This window comes from Hyperoodon ampullatus (genome assembly GCF_949752795.1).
Source record: "Hyperoodon ampullatus genome assembly, chromosome: 2".
Lineage (NCBI taxonomy): Eukaryota > Metazoa > Chordata > Mammalia > Artiodactyla > Ziphiidae > Hyperoodon > Hyperoodon ampullatus.
This window is the reverse complement of record NC_136915.1, coordinates 162,172,410-162,192,520: the sequence shown is the minus strand read 5'-3', so window position 1 is coordinate 162,192,520 and position 20,111 is coordinate 162,172,410. Positions and strand designations below refer to the sequence as shown.

Genomic DNA, 20,111 nt, shown 5'->3' with positions numbered 1-20,111 from the left:
ACCACCAGGGAAGTCCCAATGCTACGGATTTTTTTTTTAATTTATATTTTATTTTTGGCTGCACTGGGTCTTTGTTGCTGCGTGCAGGCTTTTCTCTAGTTGAGGCGAGCGGGGGCTACTCTTTGTTGCAGTGCGTGGACTTCTCATTGCGGTGGCCTCTCGTGTTGTGGAGCACGGGCTCTAGGCGTGTGGGCTTCAGTAGTTGGGGCTCACGGGCTCTAGAGCCCAGGCTCAGTAGTTGTGGCACACGGGCTTAGTTGCTCTGCAAAATGTGGGATCTTCCCAGACCAGGGCTCTAACCCATGTCCCCTGCATTGGCAGGCGGATTCCTAACCACTGCACCACCAGGGAAGCCCATGCTGTTGATTTTTATGCTAATACTAAACATCTGGCACCCTTATTGAAATCCCTTATCTAGTTCCAGTGGTTTGTCCAGTATGATTCCATTATCATATTGGCTGCAAATAAGGTGATAAGATTGGGAGAAAATATTTGGAGTTTATAAAACAAAGGATTCATATCAAGAATATACACGGATTTTTGGTACAATAATAAGAAAATTTATTCAATAGAGAAGTGTGCTAAAGGATATGAATAAACAGTTTATAGAAGGAAGCCTATGTGGCTAATCTATGGAAAGATGCTCAACCTCACTAATAGAGAAATTTAAAGTAAAATCATGGAAGAGCTGTCACATTATATTCATCAAACTGGTGAGGCCATGCCAAAGAGCATCTGGGCAGTATTAGGGAAATTGTGTATGTATACAGAGCATAAGAATTAAGAATTCCAGCACTGGATCACTTACTAGCTGCATGATCTTGAGCAGATGACTTAACCTTCTTTCTCAAGTTCCTCATCTATGAAATGTACACAATGCCAAGGCCACCTCATAGAGTTGTGAGGCTCACCTTAGCTCATGTCTCTAAAGCCCCAAGAGCAGGGCCAGCATTAGGAAGAGCTGTCAGTGTTATAGGGAGAGTTGTTGTCACTGTTGCTCTGTAGCCTGCCATTTCTGCTCATGGAGTCAGTTACAGGGAGTGGGATTAGAGGTGAAGGGGAAATTTTAAGTAAAACAAGGGAGAGGTCTTTTCATAGTAAAGTCATAGTGAACTGAGGAGCATCTTCTTATAAACCAGTAAGCCAACTGAAGAAGTAAGCCAGGTATATTCATTATAGACAGACTGGCAGGTAGAGAAAAACATGAAGAAAAGCCACCTAAAAAGAGCCCTTATGGGCTTCCCTGGTGCCCAGTGGTTGAGAGTCCGCCCGCCGATGCAGGGGACACGGGTTCGTGCCCTGGTCTGGGAAGATCCCACATGCCGTGGAGCGGCTGGGCCCATGAGCCATGGCCACTGAGCCTGTGCATCTGGAGCCTGTGCTCCGCAAGGGGAGAGGCCACAACAGTGAGAGGCCCGCGTACCGCAAAAAAAAAAAAAAAGAGCCCCCATGTATTATTGTTGATTATTAAGAACAGTATTGCACCCACCTGATGCTTGTTTAAAATGATGACTTCTGAACACCACCCCAAATTGCCTAAATCAGAATATGAGGACAGTGCCTGGTACCCACTAAAACCGGAATTCAATTTGGGCTGATTTGCCCACAGCCCAGGCTCAGGTAAAAGTAACGATTATTCAGTTTGCTTTGTTATTGCCTGTCAAAGCCAAGTTGTTCATACAGTTTAGGTTTGGAAACTGTTAGCATCTATATTAAGCTGTTGCAGAAGAGAGACAAGTTGCTGTTTTTATTGCCAGAAACTATTCTGAGATTTTAATGTGAAAACAGGAAACTTTTCCAATAGGCGTGGAAGGAAAACCTGGAGATTCACCGTGTCTTACATCTTAAGCAATTAACAGTAAGTACAATCAACCAGTGAACCTCTACTGACCAGTAAGTTCTATAGTCCCATGTTTTATGACCTTTTGCAATCTCAGTAATGTTTTAACAAATCTTAACCACACAAATACAGGATTAGAATTTCTGTGTTGAAAGAGATTAAATGACTGTACTTTGGGTCGTGGTCACATATCTCCCTGGATCTTTGGGATAGACAACCTACAAAAAAGTCCAGGGTTTGGCCTGATGCAATTTGAATTGAGACCTTTGATTCTAGCCTAATTTGCTATGACATAGCTAATTATGTTCTATGTCTCATTCCAAATCAAGATAATTCATGCACTTGGGTGACAGATTTTATGTGATTCCTTAGTTTTACTAAATTAAACCTAATTCCCCTCTCAAAGGAAGACTCATTTCTGGTTTCATGTTGTTCCTTCTTTAAGAAGAGGCTTGTATTCCATTTTCCTATTGGTTAAAATCGTCCATGGATGCCCTTTGTTCTTTGAGCTTACTGCCAGCAGGAGGGCCTTCTGCACTAAAGGAACTTTCACAGGGGCCCATCCTATGTCTAATGGTGACTTGACGCTCTGTTGCAGCTCAAGCTCAAGTTCCCTCTATCAAACTCAGAGAAGGGAAGAGGGCAGTGAAGGGAACATATCAAACGATGAAAGTGTCTTATAGTGAGCTGTGTGTTTTGAAGCAGTAAAGAGCACTTTTCATGTAACACCCCCAGCAGTTTAGAAACTATCGATATATACTTGTTCCCAAAGGAGATAATAAGCTTTTCGGCCTAATTTAAATTGTGGGAGCAGGGTTATCTGTAACAGTGTCTAATGCAAACCATCTCTCTTCTTTATACTTCTGGTTTCACAGTTTAACCTCTCACGTTAGCCTTTTTGCTCCCCTACATTTTTTGTCAATGTGTCTCACTTTTGGATATCTACTTAATCATTTACAGAATGATTGTCTCCCTTCATATTTGTTTAGATCAGTGGTTCTCAACCTTGGCTGCAACTCAGAATCATCCAGGGAACTTTTAAAAATCCCAAAGCCTGGGCTACACACCAGACCAATGATGTAAGTAAGCATGGGGGCGGGAAGGCAGTAAGCCCCTCAGGCGACATGAATGTGCAGCCAGGGTTAAAAACCAATGTTTAGATTGTTGGTCTCCGAACATTACAGAGGCTTTAGGACAGTGGCTTTCAAACATCAGAAGGCATCAGAATCCCCTGGAGGGCTTGTTAAGACTTAGATTGCTGGGTCCCACCCCACAGAGTTTCCGATTCAGCAGGTCTGGAGTGGGACCTGAAAACGTTCATTTCTAACAAGGTCCCAGATGAGGTTGATGCTGCTGGCTTGCAGGCCATAGTCTGAGAACCACTGGGAATGAGAAATCGGATTAGAAAGGGGAGATTGGAGGATCCATCCTCACAGCACACTAAGCTGTGCGTGTGCAGCTCCATCCCTGTGAATGTGATGGATGGCGTGCCAAGGGGAGCATGAGCATATGCGCCAGGTGGTGGGAGGGCACGAAAGGAGAAGACGGCGCCCCAGAACTCTGAGGAGGCTTGGGATGGGAGGAGGCCGAGCTTGTGGCTGGGCAGCAGCAAGGTCCCCAGCAGCTGTGGAGTGGCTGAGGAATCCTTCACCCTCATTTGATCTCTGGCCCACCTCCCATCCTCCCTGCAGCTCAGTGTTGACCTCTGCAAAACTGGAGCAATGACAATGTTTTGACTGCTTGCAACCATGTATTTACTCACGAAGCAGTTATTTCAGAACATCCCGTGATATTCTTTTCCTCCCTCTAACAACAACTAAATATTTTGAAGCAACAGGAAAATGGTTCTGTTGAAAGCCTTTGGCAAGATCATTTGCCCCAATGCGCCGTAGTCCCAACCACTCCCCATTAGTCTTTTGACCGATTTTCTCCACTGGAACGGAGGGTCCCATTTTATGACCGAGAAATAAGCTGGCCTGGAAGCAAAGCTGTCTCAAAGAGCAGAGAGGAAGATGGAAAGAACCTAGGTCCTCAGTGATTTCCTTGTGCTGCTGAATTAACCCAACCCTGGGAGAGTCCAGCTTCCGGACTTCTTACATATAATAATAATCTCTTTTATTTTTAAGAGAAGAAAGAAAGGAAGAAAGAAGATACAAAGGAAATAGAGAATGGAGAAAGGGAGGGAAGAGAGGAAAAAGATGGGATGGAAAAAAGAAAAAACGAGGAAGACGGGGAAAAGGCAGGCCACCTTTAAGACTTCTGCGTGCTGGTAAGGAATGATGGAGCTGCAAAAAGAATACTTTAATAGAGAAATTTCTTGTAAGATTTCTGTGTGTGTCCCCATAATTCATTAATTTTTAAAAGTAACAGCCAGGAGGTATTAACAGTCTCAAAACAAGGGAGAGGAACACTTCTTCCTTATGTGCATCTTTTTTGTTTGTTTTGTTTTGATTAAAGGGGAGGAAGTGCGCCTCCACAGAGCAGAAAGGTGGTGTAGAGACTGGACGCAGGGGCAGGCGGCAGAGCCCTGGTCAGCCCGTGCCCTCGCCCATGGCTGGAGCCGCCTCTGCCCGCAGCCCTGTCAGCCACAGTTCTGCTCGAGGGGGAACGTTCTGTTCCTCCACTTGGGTAAACGGGACGCAGGCCCCTGCTGGTTCTTGAATCAACGGGGAGGCCAGCTGAGCAGCTGCCTCCTCATGGGATCAATCAGTGTTGGCAGGCCTTCTGCTCCCTTGGGGCCCTATTCTCCCTTTGTCGACAAAGCCAACTTCTTCAGAGATGCTGAATTCTCCTAAACTCTTAGAGCCAGATTGTTTCTCTTGTTGCTTTTGTTTTGATGTGTCTTAAAATAATTAGGCTTTTACTGGCAAGTATTCCCCTTCTCCCTTATGGCTAACAAGGCATCTCACACATCACACCAGGGCAAGGCGTGCTACTATGGTATCCGGTAAACAGTTGCTAAACAAAGTCAAAAGTCCTGCTCAAATCAAGTTCTCTTTTGTACTGTGCTTCCATCTGCCCCGAGCTATGTAATTGCTGTCAAAAAATGTAACCCACTGCACCTCTAAGGAGTTTAAGAAAAGCAGCTTCCAGTACCTTTGCCAGTGACTTCCTTGCAACATCTTAATTATACATTTGCTAGTTAGCAAGTTGGTCTAGGAAGAAGTCTCTTCTTTTACTCTTGGAATGTATGTACTTGGGAATGTCCAGTAAAAACCAGCATGTGCTGGACGCCTGCTCTCTGCCAGATTCTGGGGAATGAGAGGCTGTCTCTGACCGAGGGCTCTCACAGTTGGGGTGGGAACAGGAGGGCTGAGGAGAGTCACTCAGGAGTGACCGAGTGCCTGACGAATGATCACCTGAGCCCAGCAGGATCTCTCACCCAGCAGTTGAGGTCAGAACAGACAGATGGCTGGGTTGGGGGCAGCTCCCTCCCCATCACCCAGTCCCTGCACCTGGACCTCAAAGCCACTCTAGGCAAAAGAGACTAAGCAGCTGGTCTCCTGTCCAGCCCACTCTAGTCCTGCCCTATGTCTCCTCACTGTGTCCCTACAGACACCACTCCAGGTTCCCAATGTGTTTCATGGAAACTTAGCAATTTGATTCATCCCATAATCACTAATGGCTTGGTTATAATCTTACTCACTTTATATGCAATATCTCAGTATTCCTTATAAAAACCCTATGAGGAAGGGATACGTCTTCCCAAATAACAACAGGAAAAGTCAGAGAGGTTGAGGAATTTGCCTGCGTTGTCACCCAGCAAGGGATGGAGCCAGGATTCAAACTCTGATTGGTCTGATTCTCAACCTGGTGGACTTTGGCTTTCAGAGCTGTAACTAGCGGATTTTGGTTCCCAGAGCTAGCAGCGCAAAAGCTCAGCAAATAATGTTGTGATTTATTATGTGACTCAAAGAAAGAACAATCAGCAGCTTCCTGTTTTAGTTATTCTTGCTTAGGACAGTTTCTAGCTGAAGAAATTCATGTGTTGTCAACATGCAAATGTAATCTTTTTTTTTTTCAATGTCTGTGCCAGGCCAGAACCTCCCTATAGGCCTCGCACGCACTGTGCTGAATCTGGTCCCTGGAGTTCTACAACCTCACTTCAAATAAAAAGCACAGAACAATTAGCACAAACATTCCCGAATTGCTTAAATGTCACGTGTACGTGCTAGACCAGAAAAGTTCTGCCTAATCAGAGGGAGAAGCACCACGCTGGGGCCTAGAGAGGTTGGGAAGGCTGGGTGGAAGAGGTGAGATTTATGTGTGGGTAGGATTTACATCCAGAAGAGAATTGAAAGCAAGAACTGGAAGTGTTACCAACCCAGGTTCTTGGTCTCTAGTCAATAGCAATTGGTAAGAAGCCGGCCGAGGAATTCAGGCAAGGCTTTATTGGGACTCATGCTACAGCAGGAGGGAGCGAGAGCAAAAAGCAGTTTCCCTTGCTTGCTCCCCGACAGGGGGTCGAGCCAGTCCCTTAAATGGGGTGAGGGTAGGAGCGGATTGGTGGTTCAGGCTGCAGGGCGGCTTAGGTGGTTGGCCCACCCCCTTAGTGGTGTTGTGTGCACGTGCAGCACCCTGCGTTTGCTCCCGGCACCTCAGAAGTGGCAGTTGGGTTTTGGCCTTTTTTTCCCAGGTCCCAGCCTGTCTCAGAAGTATATAGTTGAGGCTGCGAAGAGACCACACTGACGAGCGGCAGGATATAAAGTTGAAAAAGTAGGTTGGAGCCACACTGGTCAGGACTTTAACTGCCAGCATGAGGAATTGAGGGTGGAAGCTGGGAGAACAGGCCGGGAGTAGTTACACTCGAAGGGAAAGAGAATAAGGGCCTGTCCCAACGTAGGAGCACGGGGGAGAGAAGACTGAAGCATGTTGAAGGAAGGCTGCTCTTCTGTCCCATGCACCCGGGAACCCTGCTCTCTGGTAAACAGTACAACTAACTGGTAATGATGATTAGTTGCTCAGTGGCAGGCTACGTTGGCCCTCGCTAGCAGTACAATACCCTTTCTAGAAAAAAGTGCGACCTCCCAGCACCCTCCACGTTCAACTGCCTATTTCACTCAACTCCTCCTGTCAATCATACTTAACCTCCCCAGGCTGGCTCCTCGTCTATAAAATCAGCATGAACCGGTTCCTCCTTCCTAGGGTTATTATGAGGTTGAATGAGATAATGCATGGAAAATGCAAAGCACAAGGCCAGGCACTAGGAAACACTCAGCAGTGCTGAGCCACCAGTGTGGTCATCTGCTCCCTTGGTCAGCTAGAACCAATGCCTCCTGAGCCATGAGCACGCTATGTGAGGACTTGCTGCTGTGGAAAGTGGCCATTTGGCTGTCTGTCTCTCTCTAGGAAGTGTTAGACACTAGCAAATAGCTGAAGGTGCAGTCAAGCAAATTTAAAGTGTGATCCCTCTCTAGAGTGTCCCATAAGTTAATTTGAACACAGGCAGCTTTCTGACAGTGAACCATGATGTCATAGTTCCTTATTTTATACTATTGTTTTACCTACAGACTTGTCTTCTCCCTTTGTGTTTATACTATAATGTCCTTGAGCCAAACTCTAACAGAGCTCCTGGATGGGAATCTGGGATGCTTTGGACCCCATCCATAGAGATCAAGACCTGAGAATACTGGAAGGGCCCGTCACACACAAGACTTCACTTATTTCATCCTCCAGGACACTGCATTGTACATTTGGCATATGTCATGTTATGCAGTCCTCACATCAGTCTCGTGAGGCAGGAATTAATTGCATTGTTATAAATGAGAAAATAGAATCTCGGTTGAAGGATCTTGCCCAGACTCATGCATCTAGCCAGAGTTGCAACAAAAATCCTGTCTCATGTGTGCCTGGCTGTAGCCCCCTCTTTCCTGCGCATGTTCCTTCTCACAGGTTGTCGCTCCAGGCCTCATGGTAAGGCTGGTGCAGTTGTTACTATGATTTTCAAGTTTAGCATTTTGTTGTTGTTGTTGTTACAGGATGCTTGAGAGGTTTGTAGTTCCATAATGGTGACTTGCTATAATAATTACCTCTAACCTATATAATAAGGAATAAATGTAAACACTGCAATCTCTCATCAGCCCCAAATAGCATCTTATTTCATGACAAGTAAATGACATGTTGAATGAAAATAAAAGCCATAGGACAGAATATGGAAAGCCATGGTAAATGGAATTTCTTGTTCATCACTAAAGAAAGTAGGATGGCATGGCAAGTCAATTCAGACAGAAACTAAAGATCAAACAACAGAACATTTTATCTTCTTTTAATTATGCCTTTTACAGTTAGATTGCAAAGAAGATACATTTTATTTGCACTTCTCATCTTTTCAAATATCTTTGCTTATAAAGGCAGTCAATTTATTGAGCATCAGACAGGGAATTTAAAACTTGTATGTATGTATGATTTAGGGGATGTAATCATGTGTGTATGTGCGATTAATATGCTGAGGGCGCTAATGGATAAAGTAGACAGCATGCAAGAACAGATGGGCAATGTAAGCAGAGAAATGGAAATCCTGAGAGAGAACCAAAAAGAAATGCTAGAAATGAAAAACACTGTAATGGAAATGAAGAATGCCTTTGATGGGCTTATTAGTAGACTGGACACAGCTGAGGAGAGACTCTCTGAGCTTGAGGTTATTTCAATAGAAATCTCCAAAACTGAAAAGCAAAGAGAACAAAAACTGAAAAAATAAATAAAAATACAAATAAAAAACCCAGACCAGAATATCCAAGGTCTGTGGGACAACTGCAAAAAGTGTAACCTATGAGTAATATGAATACCAGAAGGAGAAGAAAGAGAAGAAGAAACAGAAGATATATTTGAGACAATAATAACTGAGAATTTCCCCAAAATTCCAGATACCAAATCACAGATCCAGGAAGCTCAGAGAACACCAACCAGGATAAATGTCTAAAAAAAAAAAACCTACACCTAGGCATACATAACATTTTCAAGTTACAGAAAATTAAAGGTAAAGAAACAATCCTGAAAGAAACCAGAGAAGAAAAATGCCTTACATACAGAGGATCAAAGATAAGAATTAAGCCAACTTCTCCACAGAAACCATGCAAGCAAGAGAAAAGTGGAGTGAAATATTAAAAAGTTTTGAGAGAAAAAACTACCAACCTAGAATTCTGCACTTTGTAAAATTATCCTTCAGAAGTAAAAGAAACAGACTTTCTCAGACAAACAAAAATTGAGGGAATTTGTTGCCAGCAGACCTGCTTTAAAAAGTTAAAAGTTAAAAAGAAGTTAAAAGTTAAAAAGGAGTTAAAAGTTCTTAGTTAAAAAGTTAAAAGTTCTTCTCTTTAAAGAGAAGAAAATTGACATAGGTCAGAAACTCCACTCTACATAAAGAAAGGAAGAGCATAAAAGTAAGAATAGTGAAGGTAAAATAAAAATTTTTATTTTCTTATTCTTAAATGATCTAACAGTTCAAAATAATAATAGCAATGATGCATTTGATCATGTATGCTTATATATCTATCATATGTATATGTTACGTATATATATGCACACACATACGTATGTGTATATATATGCTTATGTATGCTTATGTAATGCGTGAAATGAGTGACAGCAGTGATACAAGGGACAGAAAGGAATTAGGATTATTTCCTTATTTTTAGGCATTCACACTACCCAAGAAATAGTATAGTGTTTTTTTGTTTTGCTTTTTTTGCGGCACGCGGGCCTCTCACTGCCGTGGCCTCTCCCACCACGGAGCACAGGCTCCGGATGCGCAGGCCCAGTGGCCACGGCCCACAGGCCCAGCCGCTGCGCGGCACGTGGGATCCTCCTGGACCAGGGCACGAACCCGCGTCCCCCGCATCGGCAGGCAGACCCTCAACCACTGCGCCACCAGGGAAGCCCAGTATAGTGTTATTTTAAAGTGAACTTGTATTAGTTGTAAATGTGTATTCTGACTCTAGGGCAACCACTAAAAAAAAAAAAAAAAAAAAAAAGAAGTATAACTGATACCCTAAGAAAGGAGAGGAAATGGAATCGTATAAAATGCTAAATTGAAATCACAAAAGGGAGAAAAAGAGTGGAAAAGAACATGGGCAACAAAGAGAAAACTGTAACAAATAAGGTAGATATTAATCCAACCATATCAATAATCCCTTTGAATGTCAGTAGTCTAAGTGCACTAATTAAAAGACAGAGATTGTCACAGTAGATAAAAAGACAAGAAACAAATGTATGTTGTCTACAAGAAATCCACTTTAAATAAAAAGACACATGTAGAGTAAAAATAAATGGATGGAGAAAAATATACCATGCTAACACTAATCAAAAGAAAGAAGGAGTGGCTCTATTAATTTTAATCAGAACAAACTTCAAAGCAAGAAAGAGGTCAGGGATAAAGAAGGATGCAATACAATGATCAAGGGGTCAGTATTCCAAGAAGACCTAACTATCTTTAATGTATATGCATCTAACAGAGCATCAGACTCTGTGAAAATTGCTTGTTAAGCAGAAATCAGGGAAAAGGTGTTGAGGGGTGTGTGTCTCAGATTCTGGTAGAGTCTGGAATGCCTTCTCTACCATTCTCTTGACACTCCTGGGTAAACACCAATGTGATTCTTACTCTTTAACCCTCTTTTTTTTTTTTTTTTTTTGCGGTACATGGGCCTCTCACTGTTGTGGCCTCTCCCATTGCGGAGCACAGGCTCTGGACGCGCAGGCTCAGCGGCCATGGCTCACGGGCCTAGCCGCTCCGCGGCATGTGGGATCTTCCTGGACCAGGGCACGAGCCCGTGTCCCCTGCATTGGCAGGCGGACTCTCAACCACTGCGCCACCAGAGAAGCCCTAACCCTCTTTTTGAAGGCTCAATACAGGGTCATTCATGTCTACCTATTTAATTCTCTTCAAATAACATGACCTTATTACAACCTACTTTGTCATTACTTTATGTAATTTAATCTTCCAATAAACTTTGAGTTACCTAATCTCGATGTAGCAAACTATGAAATCCTCAGCAATACATGTGCAAAACCTCCCCTAGGACAGCTTGCATCTGCAGGTGGTTAATCTCAGTTATATTGTGCGAGTTCTAGTAGTGTCTTCCTTCAATGCCTGACACTTTCTGACCATGTCCCCAAATTCTGGAGGTGCTCTCTGTATTGCTCATACAGACAATAAATGTGTTGTAGATTCTAAAAATGCTAGAATATTCTGGAGGGAAAGAGGAACTGACTTTATACTGTCCTGAAACAAACCTGACTGCACAGAGACTGGTCTCACATGGTTCTTTTATGTCTGATGCAGCTCAAGTGTACAGACAGCTGATCCCCTGGAGTTCACGGTAACAGAGCACCTAATAGCTTGCTTGAATATTGTCCTAATCTGCTTGAGCTGCTATAACAAAATACCATAGATTGGCTGGCTTAAACAGCAGTCATTTACTTCTTACAGTTCTTGAGGCTAAGAAGTCCAACATCAAGGTGCCAGCAGATTCTGTTCCTAGTGAGAGCTCTCTTCCTGGCTTGCAGACAGTGGACTTCTTGTGCGCTCACATGGTGGAGAGAGAGGTGACCTCTTGTCTCTTCCCCTTCTTAAAAGGGCACTAATCCCATCATGGGGGCCCCACCCTCATTACCTCATCTAAACCTAATTATCTCCCCAAAGCTGCTCCTCCAACTACCATCACATTAGTAGTTAGGGTTTCAAACTATGAATTTGGGGAGAACACATACATTCAGTCCACAGCAAATACCACTGGGTTCTTTTGTACCAGATATTTTCTATTAAGTGGGGAAATGGTGGAAATTTTTTGGTGCACATACAACTTTTGGTACAGAGCCCAAATGAACGGTAGGACAGAGAGGTTTGTTTTCTAACCAGCTTCTTAAATGAGCTTCAAGTAAAGGGTGACGGAAATTAATGTACCTAGATATTGGGCTATCATTTTGCTGAGGATTGTCCAGGGTCTTTTAAGGCCACAATTGAGAGAAGACTAGACCTTTCCATTCCTCCTCTGCTCTTCTGGACTCCAAAGCACTGTCTTTTTCCAAAAAGGAAAATTAAAAACACAAATTCTCCAGTGGTTTGACAGTAATTCAGCCCAGCACATTTTACTTTCCCTAAAGTCACCAGCTGTCATGTGCTTAGCTTTAAATGGGAATAACTTGCTCTCAAAGAACATTTTTCAGTTGATGTCACTTGGGAGTTTTATTTTCTCCTCATGAAAAATGGATTTGCATCAGTGTGGCTTCGGTGACAGGAAACCCCTGGATGGAGGCCCGACTTGGTGATCTGCTCTTGCCCCGAGGAACGCTAAATTGCTCTACCAGCCAGCTCAGAGGATTGACACTGCGGTCAGGAGGAGGCCCTGCGGGAGACAGGGGAGAGGCGGCAATAATGTTCTGTCTTCTTTCACAGAGGGTCTCCCAGGGCTTCTCCCCCACACAAAAAAATTGATTTAAAAATGCTTTTAGGTGTTGAGGTTGTTTGGAGAGAGGAGTGATTAATTTTAACGTGATTAACAGTTTGAGGGAGGCAGCCCTTCTGACACACGTGTGCCCAGAGCCTGTCACAGCTGAGACCAGATCCCTGCCAGAGCTCTTCTCAGAAGGGTCCCTGTGGGCCCGCCACTCTGTGCAAGTGCCTAGAATCTCTTGTCTGTGGCCATTGGAATAATCTCTTCATAAGTTTCAAGAACAAAACAAAGCAAAACAACAAGAATCTCTGGACCGAAGCTCCTGAAGCCTGAACCGTGTCATGTGCAGTCGTGACTCCGGACACGCAGGAGCTGCCTGCAGGCGGCCCTGAGACAACCATTGGCTTGGCAGACAGAAGGCAGGTGTGTGATACTGAGGACCCTGGCTTTACCTACTGGCAGTCTCTGATGAGGAGGCCAGCGCAGGCTCTGCTAGTCATTCCAACAAGGTCCCAGCCCACTGAAAATGACCTAAAGTGACCAGAGACACGGGGAGGTTGTTAAACTAGTGATGAAACTAGGAAACAGACAGGGAGACACGGACAACTCCAGCACTGAGCAGCCTGCACACCTGAGAGCCGGAGACCGACCTGTGTCCTCAGAAGGGCTTGGCAGGCTCTCTTGCCTCACCGGCCCCCGACGTGCACACACACGCTGGCACACACACAAGCATCGCACACCACCTGTGGGCGAGCTCCCTGTGGAAACAGCAGCAACCGAACCTGGAGCCGTGACAAGGGCCCTCCCAGCCGAGGCAAAGCTTCCCCAACCCCACTGCCCACCCCCCCATCACAGTGCTCACAGTGAGGGCTCAGGAAGTATCCAAGAATTTCTGAATAATGCTCTTGACCGACACCAAAGCGCTCTCTCTCCTTCTCTGAGCGTGGAGCACCGGGGCTGCCCCCAGGGAAGATGACCCTGGCAGCTCCCAGCTGTCCAGCAGCTGCGGCCAGCTCCAGGAACACTGAATTCTGGCTGCACTTCCAGCCAAGCCTGGTTTCTTTAGATTCCCTCTCCTCTCAGCTTGTCTTTTCAAGCAGCAGCCAGCCAAGGTATTCGTCATATTTCCAAGCTACCCTGCTGCTTGATTTATGCTCCAACGGGGCAGAAGTGAAGACTCCAGAGTTGGGGGTGAAGACGGGGTCTGGGTGGGCAGGGGGTTGAGGGGTGCTGGAGTGTCCTGTCACCCCAGGGGTCACTGAGAGGGTCCCCGGTCTTAGGATCGACTGTTCAGTTACTGCTGAGGAACGCACAGGCTCCACAGACATCAGGGGAACAGAGATGATTCTGTCTGTCTGTCTGTCTGTCTCTCTCTCTCTCTCTCTCCCTCCCCCTCCCCCTCTCTCCCTCCCCCCTCTCCCTCCCTCCCTCCCTCCCTCCCTCCCTCTCTCCCTCTCTCCCCCTCCCTCCCTCCCTCTCTCCCCCTCCCTCCCTCCCTCCCTCCCTCTCTCCCTCTCTCCCCCTCCCTCCCTCCCTCTCTCCCCCTCCCTCCCTCCCTCCCTCCCTCTCTCCCTCTCTCCCTCTCTCCCCCTCCCTCCCTCCCTCTCCCCCTCTCTCCCCCTCCCCCCTCCCTCTCTCCCTCTCTCCCCCTCTCTCCCCCTCCCTCCCTCCCTCTCTCCCTCTCTCTCCCTCCCTCCCTCCCCCCGCTCTTTCTCTCATTGTAAGATACGGCCATAAAAGGAGTAAAGCTTCGTTTGCCCTCTCACTGGGCTTCACCTAAAAGGGCTTTCTGACAAATTTCCAGCCTTCTCCTGTGGGACGTTGGGTGTGATCTCGTTGGCCAAAGAGAAAACGAGTAACAGATGACGCCCATGAGGATGAAGAGGCCAAAACCAAAATGTTAATCACCTCAAAGTATGCACTGCTCCTTCCAAAGCCTCTCTTGGCTCTCCTCAGAGGATCTTTGGAGACTTTCTCCCCTGGGGTGGGGAGTTTGCTGCTGATATTCTGCAATACATTTGAGGGTCCAGGTTGCAAGAAGATAGAGCATTGTCATTCAGGATAATTAATGTATTGTCTGCTGTGGTGATTTTAAATAGCTGGGATACTGACTGCCCCTCTTGGTTAAACTAATCCCTCTAGGACGCTCCCGTAAAAGCTCAAATGCTGTCATCCAAGATGAATAAAAATGCCTCTTTTTATTCCACTGCATATGAAAACATGAGATCATTGGAATATATTTAGAGTGAGATTTGGCAGCCTATACGTGTTTACAATTCTTGGACTCGAAGCTCTAATGTGAATCAGCGACTCTTTTCCCTCTTCACCTTCTTTTCTTGCTCTGAGAGGGTGAAGACCTGTTCCAAGGGTTTAGAATCCCTTTTCTTGTTAGTTTCTGAAGTTAACCTTGCTCTGTGATGAACAGCGTCCTCGGTACCACCGACCAGCTTTAGAGGCCGCATCTTGAGGTGTTAACGTATTAATCCGACCATTGAAGTGGCTCCCCGCCAGGGCGAAGCATCCATTGGGTTTGAGCAGAGCATCTAAAAATACAGACTTCTCAGTTCTTGGAATCATGACTTGGTCTGACTGCATTAGGGAGAAGCCTATAATGCCTTATGGTCACTGACTCTTGTTATTACATAGATTTTGGGTTTCTTTCTGGAGCCTTCAGGAGCAGCATGGAATCAACAGAAGGCTGCCTGTGCTCCTCTGTCTTGTACAATCTCATCTTTAAGGGCACTGCTTCTCAGCAGTGGCTGCTTGTTAGAATCATCAGGAATCCTTAAAAAACACTGATCCTTTGTCCCCAGCCCACAGCGATTCTGATTGTATTGATCTGGGGTACAGCCAAGCATCAAAAGTTTTAAAAACAGTATTACACTCTTTTCCAAATTTGTTTTTAAAAATCATATGTCACAGAAAAAAGATTTGGAAGAACGTTCGCCAATATGTTGACTATCTCTGAGTAACAGAATAGAGAGAAAATTTTATTCACCTATATACTTTTCTGTATGACCTGAATTTTGTTTGCAACAAAGCAAATTGCCATGAAACAAATTATTGGTATAAAGGAGGGAAAAGCTATTTCTCACTTAAAAGGAGAGAAGCTCAAGATACTCAAAACAGAACACTTCATCTTCTGCCATAACCTGATATCCTCCTGCATCCCTAATTCTGAAAATGGCACTGCCCTCACCCAGTGTCATCCCAGCCTCCTTCCTTCCCTAAGTCTCTGCATTCAGCATCCTTAATACTTCTTAACTTTCTCTGCTTCTGACCACACAGGCCCCCTTCCTCTGCTACCTTAATGCGGACCCCTCATTATCTTGCTTCCGTGGTGATGGGCTGGCTCCTCACTGGGATCTCTGTCCTGAGGGCTGCTGTGTGGCAGTCCTCCAGGGCACACTGCAGCCACATTTATCCTATGCCCCACACCTGCTCCTGGCAGTCACCCCTTATTTCCAGAGCACGCCGCAGCTCCTTGCATGGCTTACCAGGCCCTCCATGACCCGACCTGCCCACTCTCATAGCCCCTCACCCTGCACCCTTCCCCCCCGACCATGTACAGTATTTGGAGGTCCCCAAATATCGCCTTTGCTTATGCTTCTCCTGTGCTTGGAAGGCCCTTCTCCCCCATCCTAACCATTTTCCCCTAGTAAACTCCTGCCACTCAAAGATTCTTCCTTCTCCAAGGAGTCTTCACATTACCAGATCCTCAAAACCCAGTCTCTTTCACATTCAAATACACCTGTGTCTTTGTCTAGCAATGGCTATCTGTCTGTCCTTCTCCCACACTGCTCTCTGACTTCCTTGAGGATTAGGACCTCTCACCTTTGTGCCCCAGCACCACTCACATTACCTGACATTCCCCAGGCATTCAATGATGAGGTAAGGAATGAATGGATAATATCGATCCCTTACATTTATACAGCTCTTTGATTTTTTCAAAGTACTTTTACATATGTTTGGGGTTGGATGTTGTGCCCCCAAATTGTCTTCAGACGTACCACCTTGTCCTCCAGGTAAGTTTGGGAGAGAGGAGCGGTGTATTCTTCCTCCTTTGCCGGTAAGGCAAAGGAAAGTGAGGTGCGTGATTAAGGCAGGGGATGGGGGGAGGGAGACAGACTCTCTGCCTGTGTTCTTCGCCCTCGCCACCTCATTTCTTCAGCACGCTGGCTTCACTGGCCTGGATCTCCAGTCTGCCCTGGGCGGTAGCCCACAAAGAAATGGAGATTGTCAGTCATTAAAAACCCTGCCTCCTTCATTTTCCAGTCATGCTTTCAGAAAGGAAGGGCGGGGAAACCAGGAGATACGAAGTGGAACCTGTAGCTCTGTTGAGTTTAAGATGAGCTACTCAAGGGTCTGCAGTCTTCCACAATCAACATCTTCTGGAGAGAAAGCAGATTCAGTATGTGCGGATTTCACCTCTCTGGAGGAAATACACACTCACTAATCCCTTCCACTTTAACCAGGCCTGGGCTGCCAGGGGATCCTTTCCACAGTGTCATCAGTGGGAGAAGGAGCAGAACCACCTGTCTTCTGACTCAGTGGCCCACAGACCACATCCTTAGCCTATACACAGTGACCAAAACCGTGGCTCATGGCTTTGCCCATCAAGCCAGATTTGGGAGGATAACATAAGGAGGACCTTGTCTCTGGCACACTTGGAGTCATCCTCACTTGATCCTTGCATTAAGTCTGATGCAGAGAGGGCTCCTGGCCCCTCTCCGCTCAAGCAGGTGTTGGAGGAGGTCATCGGGAGGATGTGGCAATCAAAGGCTCCTCACCCCCTCCCCTGGTCCTTGGAATGTACGTTCCACTTGCCTTCCCTGCGTTAGGAGCTGCCCAAGGACACAGCCTCGAAATAGTAAGCTGTCGTTGAGACCATCTGGACAATATATGTGATTGAAGCCAGTTAAGCCCTCTATGTAAACTTCTAAGATTCCGGCAGAGGGTACACAGAGATCCACTTATCTTGCAGCTGCCAAGACAAGCCTTATATGTCAGTCCCCTTGCTTATTACACCTGCCACCTACCAATTAAATGTGACATAGTCTGCCTCTTTCTTCAGTCTCTCCCTGCCCTCCATGTACAGGGGGCACATTTCCAGTGACAACCAGGGAAGCTCCCAAGGTTTTGAATGAACAGCAGGGCCAAAGGTGCATCTTTACCATCACCTTCCCAGGAGAGTGCAGAAGTGGAGGTGAGGAGGCTGTGAGGGTCAGGGGTGGGAGGGTGGCGGGCAGGGAGGAGTGCTACCCCTACCTCAGATTCTCTTACAAGCTATAGCATGGAGCCCTGGGACAGACGCCACCCCTACCAGGAGAAGGAAGTCACATAGCTGAGCTCCACAAACTCCTAACAGGCACCTACAGTGTGCCAGCTATTATGCCAGGAGCCAGTCAGGTAGGGATACATTAGACATGGCTTCTCACCAGAGAAAAGGCATGTACACACACAGGCAAATAACCATGATGCCTGGAAAACGGTGACAAGAGATGCAAACAAGATGCTGTGGCTGTTAGGAAACATGATTTCCAGATGGGAATTCAGCAAAGACTTCCTGGAGGAGGTGGCATTCTTTAAGCTGAACTTTGAAGTGAGGGTAAAATTTGGACAAGAAATGTGGTTGGAGATGGGGGTAGATGGAGTCGTAAAGATAGTGAAGGCTTTTCAAGTTGCAATGTCTACTATTGGATTAAATCACATGAAACTGCTGATATGTTACTGTTTCACCAATAACATTGATTTCAGATGGTTCAACATAATACTTTCCAGGTAAGTGGAGACAGGGAAACACAGGTTGTAGAGAGTAAACAAGGCAGAAGAAGTTCAGCTGTAGCTGGTAAACTTTACATTAAGTTTCACCTTTCAATAACGTGTTGATAGAAATATTCTAGGAAGGGCATTTTCCTACTTTCTCCAAAGGAGGCTGATATTGCAAGGTTTGTCTACTGTCCAAAGAGCTGAACTTCAGCATCAGACAGAACTGACAAATCACTGGAAGGCAGTGTTGCACCCCCAAGTCTGAAAGAGTTGAGTTCAAATCCTGGCTCTACGGCTTGTGAGCTATGCGACCAGCTTCATAACTTTCTGAATCACACTTATCTCACCTGGGAAATGGTGATAATAGTAGTACTTCTCTTCCTCATAAGACTGTGGAGACGATTACATGAGATGGTGCCTGCATTGCTTAGCTCAATCGCTGGCCCTCAGGAAGTGCCCAGCAGCTGTTTGCAGGGCTGTAATCTATGTCAAGAAGCACCGAGGATGACACCATGTCCAAAAATCATAATGGGAATTCCATCCTCAGGGTCATGGCTTGTTTCAGTGGAGAAGGCAAGACTGTGACCTATTTTAGCACCTACTTCAGTCACAAGAGAAGGGAGAAGGGAGACACAAGGAAACATACGATACTTGAGCATCTCAGGCCAGAATGACAAGAATAACAAAAGCTCAACATGATCCTCTAAAACCATTCAGTTGCTTTCAGCCCTCAGAGCAAACCTGCTAAGGAATTTCCCATTCCCATGTCTCCCCTGGCAGGCACAGCTGGCGCAGAGATGGCTTTTTTTGAGCAAAAAGGGTTTCTGCAAGCTACCAAGTCAACCACCGTGGAGCGGTTGCCAGGAAAGCAGCGGTGACATTAGAACAGCAGGCTTACTTGGGCACCAGAGGAGCGGGAAAAACAGACACTCGGCTTTCCAGGAAAAGAAGTCTTGGCCACTCAGGAAAATCTAAAACCAGAGAGGTAAGGCAGCGAAGAGCACATTCTGACCAGAAAGCACAGGGTTGGGGCAGGCACCTGGGCAGGACTTCTGGCCAACCAGGATGTGGGGTGACTTACCCGTCTTGGTTCCAAGCCTTCCACTTCATTCTAAGCCATCTCCTGCTGGGCATGGGGACAGTGTCCTATCACCACCAGGAAAATTGGCTTGTGTATTTTATAACCCTTGTCAGTAAGAATTTTTTAATGAACTTCAGGATTCTAAAGCAAATGGTGTTTGTGATGGGGTGCTGCTTCGAGACTAAGAAGCAGTGTCAGGGAACATACTTCTGCCAGCCCCACCTGGCCCTCCTGCCTGTCCTTCCCCCATATCACTGCTGTCTTCAGTGACCCGCATCTCCCCCCAGGGTCCTCCAGGGGGCCAGCAGCTCGGTTCCCTGTTCCAGGCAGGTTCCTGAGGCCAGCTCAGCTGGCATCTTCCCATTTTTCTGTTCGTCTTCTACCACCCTTTCCCCCAAAACGGAATTGATGGAGCTGGGAGCAGGAGTGAGTTGTGAACACCCTGAGCCAGTATCATCTTTGGGGACTAGAGACCCCTGTAAAAGCCCTGAGAGCAGCACTTCTCTCTGCAGCCCTGAACAGTTTCCCCACGGTTTAAATTTTTCATTCAAGTCACCATTTCCAGTCCTGCTGACAAGTCTGTGGGGTCGGAAAGTGGCTCTGGCTGGGAGCAACAGCACACCAACAGCAGGCAGCCAGGTCTGGCCCGTGCGTCGACAGCTGGGAGCCATCCCAGAGGCTTGGGGTCCAGTTCATGCTGCGAGATTGGTTCCTCCACCCCGACGGAGGGGGACCGCAAGCCAGCTCTCCTGCCATGTGGAGGGCAACTCCAGGCCTCCGCGCTCAGGAGGGTGTCTTCTCTGTCATTCCCTGCGGCGTCAGCAGGCCCAGCTCTAGCCGCCCTTCACCTCACCCCATCCAGGGAACCCCGGAGAATTTCCTCTCTAATTTCAAAGACAGCGTCTTTGAAACAGTCCCTCCATGACTGTCCTTAAAGACTAAACCTGCTCTGGGAGATCATTCTGCAGAAGATCAGAGAGGACCCAGCCCCATGCCAGGCTCTCCTGACTCAGAAATGAGTGAATCCACAGGC

The 20,111-nt window shown here is 46.4% G+C and overlaps 1 long non-coding RNA gene across 1 annotated transcript; it reads left to right on the top strand.

Annotated features, from left to right (window-relative positions):
* The first annotated feature begins 1,680 nt into the window (after nucleotides 1-1,680).
* On the top strand, nucleotides 1,681-18,967 carry LOC307048234. Its single transcript, XR_013810698.1, has 5 exons — nucleotides 1,681-1,858; nucleotides 2,830-2,919; nucleotides 3,967-4,109; nucleotides 17,303-17,434; nucleotides 18,778-18,967. It is a non-coding gene; the product is annotated as an uncharacterized lncRNA (long non-coding RNA).
* The last annotated feature ends 1,144 nt before the right edge of the window (nucleotides 18,968-20,111 follow it).